This window comes from Paramormyrops kingsleyae, chromosome 19 (genome assembly GCF_048594095.1).
Source record: "Paramormyrops kingsleyae isolate MSU_618 chromosome 19, PKINGS_0.4, whole genome shotgun sequence".
Lineage (NCBI taxonomy): Eukaryota > Metazoa > Chordata > Actinopteri > Osteoglossiformes > Mormyridae > Paramormyrops > Paramormyrops kingsleyae.
Window position 1 is genome coordinate 3,549,120 of NC_132815.1, and position 11,408 is coordinate 3,560,527.

Genomic DNA, 11,408 nt, shown 5'->3' on the forward strand with positions numbered 1-11,408 from the left:
TAGGGCGGGCCTCACATTGTGGCTGGCGAAGGATGTGCATGGAGGTATTTTTTAAGTTAGGAGTCTGTATTGTTAGGTTAGGCTGGTATTGCGTGGTCAAAATTAAAAAACAACGGTGTGCTATTATGGATACGTATCAAATTTTAAATAATCGCAATGGCGTGTGATAAGAAGAACAGCCACAGATAAGTTAAACTGTATTGTTTTGGAACGATTCAACTAGTAATTTTATATTATACTTTATTATATTCTATCTATCTATCTATCTATCTATCTATCTATCTATCTATCTATCTATCTATCTATCTATCATAATACTAATAATGATTAATAATAATAATAATAATACTTATTATTATTTTATTATTTTTACTCGTGTTGGTGTTGGCAGTAGTTAAAGTATTTTTTACATTATACATTACATTTACATTATACATTACATTTACCTTATACATAAGTAGGGTCTATCTAAATAAATATATTTCAGTTATGCACATTTGTAAAGTTTCTGTTCCATTATGTCAGAAACTGTTTTTGAAATAACAACAATCTCCTCTTAAGAGGCGAATATTGTTGCAAAATTAATAAATCTAGGTATAAATACATATGAATTTACTTTTTCAACTGAATGAATTTATTGAAAGTTTTTTTTTAGATAATTGAAAATTCAGGTATAATACATATATAGAAGTATACACTGTTTATTATCTATTTAGGACAATTTTGGAATGTACATATTTTTTTTTCTGTATATTTCAGTGGAGTCTGGTTTAATTTGATCTTTTTCTTTTTCAGAAAACAGGCAATGTACAGTAATAGAATTCTGCAATTTTTTGCCACAATGTAAAAAAAATCTGTATTCTGAAAAATACTGATACAGTGCAATGTTGGGTTAATATCAAGATTAACAACCTTTTTGTGCACATAATTAAAATTAAAATTGAAAAATCAGCTGAACTATTTATTTCATATGAACCTGGTTGTAAATCAGTCGGACCATGGTTCTCGGCTGTTGACCCATTTAAATTAGTTTTCAAAAGGCATCTGCTCTTGTCTCCTTCAGAAGGTGCCCTTAAGATTTATACAAACTGAAGAGAGTGTAACTCAAGACCCCACTTTCACCCATTTCTCTGTGTGTTGCTTCATGATTGTTTTGCATCGTAAGCCATTGACCTACTATGACTCTATTTCATGTGGAAAAATCAAGATAAACACACAATTAAAGATTTTAACGTTAATTTCCAGTTGTTCAGATGACTTGGTAAATCGCTGATAAATTAAAGCCCAAAGAAGAACTCATTACTTCTTTACATACGTCGCATTTGTTTCAGGTCACTAATTAATCTCCATTACTTCATAGAAGTAAAACAACTTTAATTATGGGCCACAAATATTGATTAATAAGCTGTCTACATCACAAATGGATGGATGAGTAGAAGGACTTTGGTTTAAGGTTTATTTTCCTCTGATTTCTTGTTGTCTTGCTTGCTCTTTATGCAAATCAATGTTAATCCTCTTTATGCTTGAAACCATTGAATTATTAGAATACTAAACTGTGTTATATTCATAAATAAACTGGTTGATATCTTCCTTTATTATATAATATTTTAAATAATTTACAGTTACTGCTCAATAAGGTGCATTTCAGTGTATGTATTAACAGATTCATTAGATTTAAATATTGTGACAGAATATTGCATATTACAGAATAATACACACAGTGAAATCCGTTTGCTTTTTGTTCCCATGTTCACAACTTCATTTTTTGTTTTTTCCTTTTATTAAACTTAATGGACTATTTAAGGTAGAAATATTTTGCTTAAATGTGTTATAATGCTTTGTGACAAGGTCAGCATTGTACTGCACATCCCCCTTCATCATGAAAGGCATTTGTATCGTCATACAGAAAAATGTAAGTGTGATATAATGTTACTTAGGCCAAAATACTGTTTGGAAGTTTTACTTATACGTACGAGAAATACGATGTATGTAAATGATAATGGCATTATGCATTTTCTCATGAAATAATTAAACGAAAGCCTTTATTAAGAGCTCCCAGAACATAATAACCTGCCACTAAACATTTGTTGGTGTGACATACAGATTACTGTGTCTGTCACCTTCTTTTGTTGGCTGCCTTTGAATCGCATGCTATAATCAACACTGCAGTTATGTAAAATTGACACTATGCACAAGAACAGGCATTCCCCATATTTCAGAATGGCTATCAGCCGCCCCGTGATGGCGCTCCTTGACGGATGAAACATCAGATGGTGTGAATGGCACAGTTTAAGCTTCAGGGAGCTTGCATATGTGAGTCCGTTTAAAGACAGTTTGCAAAGTTTTCAGATAGCAGCAAAAAAAAGCATATTCTATCAGGGACAAGGTTTTTCCCCCCTTCTCGGATTTTTGCTCCTGTTAAATGTTGGTTGTGTGCAGTGTTTATTGAGGCATGATGGGAAATAAATGCATGTGACGTCAGGCTCTTTGCGTTGCAGTGTAGAGTACATAATAGCCTAGAAAAATGTATATCTGGAAATTGTATGGCAGGTCCTCAAAGCTTGATTTGTGTATACATATATTAAAAGTGCTTTTTAAAATGCAAACCATAAATGACACCCCGAACTATAAACCAGAAATAAATGCCCATGTAATGTAAGACTTGAATTAATTTACTCTTCCTATTGTACGTACTGCTGATGTGTGTTAAATAAAGAATCGGATCCTCACTGCAGCTGCAGAGATACACACACATACACACACTTGTCAGTGAAGTAATCATAGTGGAAATCACAAGTACAGTACATTAGATTAGTGGGCGTATATCATAGCTCATTTCTGAGTTTTTCTCCACTTCATACTTTGCCTTAGTTAGCATCCTCAAAAAAAATCCACATTCATATTTGTCATAATCTAGGCCGGAGATGCAATTTATGCCGTCCCACTGCACACAGGTGCAATGTTATTACTCACCATCAATCCCCCCTGAAATCGGATTTGTATATTTAGATCATATGCGGCTTGTGATTGGCTAGATGTGGTTCACATCACGGGCATGTCTGCCAACTGATGAGCGCAATTTACACAATGAAATGGTGCTTATAAAGAAAATACCTTATTTTAATTTTTTTTATTTAAAATAAATATCATCTCCATATCTTATGTCTTAAATCTCCGGAAACAAATCCTTAAAAGTCAGTAAAGTAACATGCTCTGTCATCTAATGTTTATTTATGGAAAAAATACTGTAAAATACTGATGAAAAAACAGTGAACCGGTAGGTTTCTGTGTGATGCTGCAGTGGAAAACTCCAAATTACTGATGGATTCTGTGTGTGTGTGTGTGTGTGTGTTTATGAGCTGGTATACCTTACCTAATGGGGACACGATGTCCCCACAACGTGATGAATGCCCATTTTTTTTCCCTTATGGGGACCAGTTTCCTGGCCCTCATAAGTGAAAACTCAATTTAATAAAAATCTGTGACTGCAATGAAACAACAAAAAATGCAAAAACTCTTATATTCTGCTTGGTTACTTATAGTTATGGTTAGGGTTGGGTAGGGGTTAAGGTTGTCATAGTTAGCATTAGCAATTTTCCCATAGAAATTAATGAGCGGTCACCATATGTGTGTGTCTGTGTGTGTGTGTATATATATATATATATAAACAATATGTCAATCATTTTATTTGCTATTAAATTCAAATAAGAGAAATTGAAATCAAAGTGGAGAAAGTGATGAGAGAGAAGCCCTCCCCATCAGTAATAAACAGAGGTTACATGACAGATTCGCTTGCTTATTTTATCAGATAACACACTCATTTATCTTCTGGGCCCCTTCCAGTCAAATGAGGCCCGGCCTACACCAGCCAGATTTTCCTCGTCAGCACAACCTACTGCACCTCTTCCCTGTGCCTCTGGTGTCGGCCGATTCCCCGAGGACTGAATCAATCTGCTTTCATCCTGGTGGTCAATAAAATGCATATGTACAGAGGACAAAAAGGAAGCCCTTCTCTGTATGAAGCCCTCCCGAGTGTCAAAAAGTCAGAGCCTAAGTGGAAGGTTCAACACGGAGTAAGTGTCCAGGCCCAGGCCCAGGCCCAGCACCAGGACCAGGAGCAGGACCAGGATTTCAAACAGCAATCAAGAAAAGGAACCTAAAGCACATGCAAAACCATGTTCCAGGGGCCCCACAAGGCAACACGGAGCATCGTCCACAGCAAGACAGCGAGGCGGCGCTGTAGGTAGCTGAGTGCCAGCCCACACCAGCCTGCTCGGGGCAACCTTTTCATCACCGCGATTAGAATTTCCCAGGAACATCAGCCACATTCCGGTTGAGTGGAAAATGAAGACGCACACTCTCTCTGTCAGCTTCGGGATGGAACGCGAGCACGGAAGCAGGCGAATGAAGCCAAAAGGTCCAGTGAAGGGTTTATTCGAGGCAAAAGGACAGGTGCAGACAACGACGGACCATACAACGATGACAGATCTGGGGAATACAGACTGAGACTCGGACTAAATACACAAGACTAGGTAACAGAACGAGCTACAGGTGGGAACAATTAGGGCGAAACAGAAGGTAATGAGGTGGGCGTGGCACACATCGGGAGCGGACGGAGCGGGGCGTGACATAACCCCCCCCCAAAGGCGCGCACACCGGGCGCGCCAGGGAGGAGGCGACGGACGGGACGAGGGAACAGGACCTGAAAGATAAAACAGAACGTCAACCAAACCCAGGGAACAGGACGGAGACGCAAAAGACGAACAGGGACGAAACGAAGGACAGGACCTGACAGAGAACAGGGAAGGCGGAGAGACAGACCCAGAAGGGAGACACAGGGGGAACACCCACAGGCGACACGAAAGGGCCAGGGGTGCCAAAAGGAGGGACAAAGGGACCAGAGGGAGAAACAGGCGGGACGAACGGCAAGGGAGGAGGAACAAGGGGAGCACGAAAAGGCCCAGGCGGGCGACGGGCAGCGGCCGGAAGGGCCGCAGGGGAGAGGGAGAAGGGAGCAGGAGGGGACCACCCAGGGACCAAGGGGACGGGACGAGGGAGTGACGGAGGGGACCAGGAGGGAGCAGGAGGGAACACCAGGGAAGGCAGGCAGGAGGGGGAAGCCGCGGCAGGCGGAGGCGCAGCCGCAGCCGGCGAAGGCGCCGTCCGACGCCAAGCCGGAGCAGGGGGGCCCGGAGGCGGCCGACCGGGAGCCGGAGGCGGGACCGAGGACCGGCACCCAGGGACCAGGGGGGGGCCCGGCGGCGACCGCCGACCCCGAGGCGCAGGACCCGCAGGCAGCCACCGAGCCAGAGCTAGGGGCCGAACGGGCGAGCCAGGGGGCATGGCGGGCGGGACCCAGGCCCGACGCCTGTGTCCCCGTCCCTTACGGGACACTGACAGGCGGGGTCCTGGGCGGTGCTGGTCTGGCCGGGGTAAGGGCGAGGGAGTCTCAAGGGAGGTCAGGTCTGGACAAACAAGTGTCTTGGCCTCTAAAGAGGCAACAGGCGGGGCAGCCGGAGCCTCAGGTGTGGCCGCAGGCAGAGCGGCGGCCTCAGGCGGGGCCACGGGCAGGACCGGAACGGCGGCCTCAGGCGGCGCCGCGGGCAGGACTGGAACGAAGGCCGGCTGGACAGGCGAGCAGGGCTGGGCCGGCTGGACAGGCGAGACGAGCAGGTCAGGTGAATCGGGCTCGGGTGTGCGGCCCGCAGGGGGCGCTTCATTGCGCGCCACCAGCACGCGGGCAGCAGGGGGCGTAACCGCGGCAACCTGAGGCAGTTCAGGTGCCGGTAGGACAGGTAGGTCAGATGCCGGCAGGACAGGCAGTTCAGGTGCCGGCAGGACAAACAATTCAGATGCCGGCAGGACAGGCAGTTCAGATGCTGGCAGGTTGGGCGCTGCCCTCCCGTGGCCAGCAGGGGGCGCTGCCGCGGGGCAGAACCCCCCCCCAAAGGCGCGCACTCCGGGCGCGCCAGACAGGGACACCCCGGCGGGCGCCACCAGCACGCGGCCAGCAGGGGGCGCCTCGGCGGGCGCAGCCTCCACGCGGCCAGCAGGGGGCGCCTCGGCGGGCGCTGTCACCCCGTGGCTAGCCACCGGGACTGTAGGCAAGCCAGGCAGGGCAAGCGGGTCCAATGGGACAGACGGGTCAGGCAGGTCAGGAGGTGCCGCTGACAAGGCGGCGGAAGCTGCAACAGGCGGTGCCGCAGGCAGAGCGGCGGTAGCCGCAGCAGGGTAGACAGGCAGGACGGGCGGTGCCGCTGACGAAGCGGCGGAAGCTGCAACAGGCGGTGCCGCAGGCAGAGCGGCGGCAGCTGCAGCAGGGAAGACAGGCAGGACTGGCGGGTCGAGCGGTGCTGCCGGCATCGCGGCGGCTGCAGCAGGCGGGGCTGTAGGCAGCTCAGCCGCGGGCAGATCGGCGGCGGCAGCAGGCAGCGCAGCCGCGGGCGGATCGGCGGCGGCAGCAGGCAGCGCAGCCGCGGGCGGATCGGCGGCGGCAGCAGGCAGCGCAGCCGCGGGCGGATCGGCGGCGGCAGCAGGTAGCGCAGCCGCAGGCAGATCGGCGGCGGCAGCAGGCAGCGCAGCCGCAGGCAGATCGGCGGCGGCAGCAGGCAGCGCAGCCGCGGGCGGATCGGCGGAGGCAGCAGGCAGCGCAGCCGCAGGCGGATCGGCGGAGGCAGCAGGCAGCGCAGCCGCAGGCGGATCGACGGAGGCAGCAGACCGGAGAGGTTGTGCTGCTGGCTGATCGGCGGAAGCTGCAGCAAGCGGTGCCGCAGGCAGGGCGGCGGCAGCTGCAGCAGGCGACGTCGCTGGCAGAGAGGAGACGTCAGCAGCCGGCGGTGCCGCGGGCAGAGCGGCGGCATCAACCGCCGGCAGGTCCGGACCGAACCGGTCCGGTGCAGGAAGGAGGGGTGCTGAGCGCGTATGCGCCCTCCCTTTTCGCGCTTTAGGGACCCGGGGACTGGCGTCTCTAACAGCGCTGTTCCCTCTCCCAGGACAGCGCTCTGGCCAGGCATCCCCAGTCTCCAAAGCAGGCAGGTCCTCCGCGTCTTGGGGCCCACCTATCACCCAGGCCTCCTCCCAGGCGGGGCGAAGGGAGCACGCTCCCAAGAAGAGAGTTGGGGCGGCTTCTTCAGCCTTTCCCTTTCGCCTCTTCTTTCTCCTTCTGGATCCGGAAGGCAGCAGTGGGGTCGCATCAGCGGGTGGTGAGCGGTACATCAGCCCGCTGTCCCGCTCCACCTGCCTTTGCAGGGCTGCAGCCGCTACCTCCCGAAGCTGCTGGAGGCTTTCGCGCACCACGTCCGCGTGGTGCGCGTCGCCGGGGACAGATATCCTCTCCAGGATATCCCGGCTTCGGTGAGCTAACCGGAGTGCTGCGGGATCCTCTCGGATCTCGGGTTGGGCCAGCCAGTATAGGACCTCGTCTACCAAGCCGAGGTACTCTTCCTCGGCTAGGGGGGATCCTTTCTTGCGGAGATCTGTCATTCTGTCAGCTTCGGGATGGAACGCGAGCACGGAAGCAGGCGAATGAAGCCAAAAGGTCCAGTGAAGGGTTTATTCGAGGCAAAAGGACAGGTGCAGACAACGACGGACCATACAACGATGACAGATCTGGGGAATACAGACTGAGACTCGGACTAAATACACAAGACTAGGTAACAGAACGAGCTACAGGTGGGAACAATTAGGGCGAAACAGAAGGTAATGAGGTGGGCGTGGCACACATCGGGAGCGGACGGAGCGGGGCGTGACACTCTCGATGCTAATTTAGGTGCAATACAGTTCATATTCAAGCCTTGGGTCATAATTCATTTAATTAATTTAGCAAAAATAAAAGTATGGCCAAGAAATAGAACCGTGAGAAATTTAATAAGTGTTATCCAATTATTGAGCTGGTAGAGAGTCATTTATAAAGTTTTCTTAATGGTTTCCTATCAGGCTTGTTTTGGAGTGTTTTGGCTTTTGCTTAGACACATAAAAATGCATGAACACTGAAACAGAAATGAGAAACAAATGAAAATAAGATAATTTTTGTACTGCAGCTGTGTGTCAGAGGCATCTTACGTGTTTAATGGATACATGATGAGCCACTGATTATCTCTTTTTCTAAAAAGTAATTATAGACACATATTTGTATAAAACCATATAAAACCAAATGTTGTATGCTTGTAAAAATAACCTTAAAAATACCACGTACTGTGCAAAAGTCTTAGGCAGCCAAAGAGAATATTTTAAAAATATATGCATAGTAAAAAATGCAATTTACTATTATAATATTTCCAACTGAACCATAATGCCATAAAAATAATAGGAATTTAATTTGTTCTCTAAAAAGTTACTGATATCTTGTTGGACGGCTAGAAGAATATCACTTTCCCTCTGAATCCTCCCCCAAGGGGCACCACAACCACTGCGTTAATCTGTGAGATTTCACCTTCAGCTCACTTAATTGATTAATTAGTTAAATAATTTGATGAGGTATTGATTAACCAAACATGGTATGCTAGTAATTGAGTCAACAAACACTGGGTAAATTGGATGGTTGGTGCAAATACTGGGGTGACTTTAGGATTGGTTTTCAAATGGCTGAGCTAATGCACTTTGACAGACATGATCAATATCATCAGTTTTACACCTACATTACAGTCTCTCTCCCTCTCACTATCGCTCTCTCTCACTCACACACACACACACACACACACACAATTTTTTCCATTAAAATGTTTTAATTTTGTGATGTGTGATTCAGATTTATTGAGAGCAGCATTAACCGGCTTGCTCTTTTATTAAAATATCGCCTCAAAAACAATGAGCATCAAAGAATTTTAAATAGAGCACTTGTCATTGCAAAAGGACAAATGGATTCTTTTATGTGATGTGTGATTTACATTACTGCCAAGGTCTGACAAGCTAAACTAAGGAAGATGTTTCATTAATGTACATTAGCAGTAAATATCGTTACCTATTAAGGCTATAAAATGACTGGTTTTCAGACAAGAAGTCTCGCTCACAGTAGTTTAGAAATCAAGCGTCTTATATATTGGTATATCTTTTATAATTAAAAAGAAAAAATGCCTATTTTGGGTAACACTTCATTTGATGGGGCGCAAATATGTAGCAATAACTCAGTTACTACTCAAGTACAAATCATGAACAAATATAGTTGCTACTTCAGATAAAAGATGGATCACGATTAATTAATTAACAAACATGAGATCAGTGTTTCACTTGTGTTATTCATGACTTCAGTTCCTTCAGTAGGTCACAAAGGTTTACAGAATTAACAGATATAGTAACAAATACAGTAACCGCTTGAGATAAAACATGCGTCACGTTCATTAATGATGAATTAATATGCGATCAGTGTGTAACTAAGACTAAGACTAAAACTAGAGTTTGTGGTTAATTGATACAAAAGTAATAGCAAAATACTATATTTTCTGTTGCCCGTCAAGTAAAGCGTTACCGTCTTTTGCAAGAACTGAATGTTGGGAAGCTAAACACGGTGTAAGGTTTTTGCTACATTAAGAGGATGTTAGACGAATCATGATGGGATTTGGGAGCAGGCATTTCTTGGAGACTCCTATCTGGTCACACTAAGCCCTCAACGACCAACTGTAAACAAACTAAAAGCAGAAGCCAGAGCAGCTGCGGCCGTCTGCGTATCACCCCTGATGATCCGGCCATTCCAAGTGTCATTTGTCTTCCACCGGTTTCCGTGAAAGAGGCAAGTCCCCAGAGTGACGGTGAAGACAACCAAGGCGGGGCTGGTTTCCTCGGCAGGTTCCGCGCGGCCCGACGGCAGACTGTCACCCGTCAGCACGATGACCTCCTGTTTTTTGGTAGGTCATGGCCTGAAGTCTCCTGCCTGAAATTCATTCACACATACGCTTTGCCACTTTCAGTGTTTCACCGGGTTGTGCAAAACTAATAAAAGGTGAAACGACTTCGGAATTTGTTTTGTTGATTATTATGAGAGCTTTAATATTCATATGCAAATATGTTAATGGGGATTAACTGGAAAATGCCAGTATATTCTGGGCATTATGGGATTTGTATCCTTATATTCAATTTCCAGTGTGGCTCTTGCTGCCTCTGAACTAAAGATGAAAATGAATGAATCAAACAGATCATGCAATTGGCAGCAGGCAGACTGTCGAAATTCGCAAGGAATGTATTCAGTACATGCCATGTGATGAAACCGCTCGCTTTTGAGAAGACAGTACAGTTCAATCAAAGTGCAAGCTGAGTGAGAAGTGGGGGGGATTTATTTTTTTTTTCACTCAAAAAGAAACCGAGGTATTTTTAATTGCCACTGCTTTTCTGCTGTAGATTAAAACAGGATATTTAATCTCGGGTGGCGAATCACAGAACTCGTGTATCTTCTTCATCAGCTATCGCTTTAGGGGTTTATTCTTAGCTCATGTAAAACTCATAGACCGTACTTGTTTTGCAAGTGGAAGTTATGAAAGCTTTGCTCTTCATTAGGTTCCGGTCCTGTTGCTGAGGTTTAATGCTGTGCAAATCCTGACAAAAATACGAGAGGTTCGCGTATCAAAAATAAATGCCTTCCACTCAGGTACGGCGACTTTTAGCCGTGACTTTTCTGACTTACAGTGTGTCCAAATGTGCCGCCGCTATTGTGTTACTGCAGCGTCCTTATAAATCAATGGGCCGAGGATGAGTCCGCCAACTGGGTAGGATTTCCGTTGCGTGAAAGGGTAGAACCGTAGCCTGACATTGGATTGGCGTCCGGAGCAACAGTATGGAGTTCCACTGTTTCTTCAGCTGCACGTCCAAAAATGCTGAGTGCACCTAATGTGGCGGTCCGTGGGTCGCGCCTCTTCACTGCGCGCTCCGTGCAGAACAAGGACCCGGCCCAGACTGAAACACCCCTCTGCATTCCATGGTAACAGCCCCCCCCCCCCAACTTCTCTTCCAGTTCTTTGCACAAATCACCTGCAGGTTCCCAGACCAAGCAGCTTGCTTGACTATTAATTGCATCATATGTCCCTGATTACTTTTATGTATGGCATAAAAGATTTATATTTAGATATTTTATGTACAAGGTCTTGGGGGGGGGGGGGGGGGGCGGAGCCTATCCCAGGAACCGCAAGGCGGGGGCTCACCCTGGATATGATGCCAGTGCTTCACACTGCATATGCACATTTACCTCTATCTATCTTTAGTTATCTTTAGTAAAAAATGCTGCTGCTGCTATTGTTATTGTATGCAAAACTTTCAGTGCTATATTCATTAGTGGTCTGACAGAACAACAGCCCCTACTATAGGTGACTTCAGGTACTGCATAAAAGTGGTATAAATACAAAATGGTCAAACAATATGTGGTTTCCATACATAGAGTCCTGGCCTTTGAAATATGCAAATCTCCTGCCATCCATCCCCTTGTC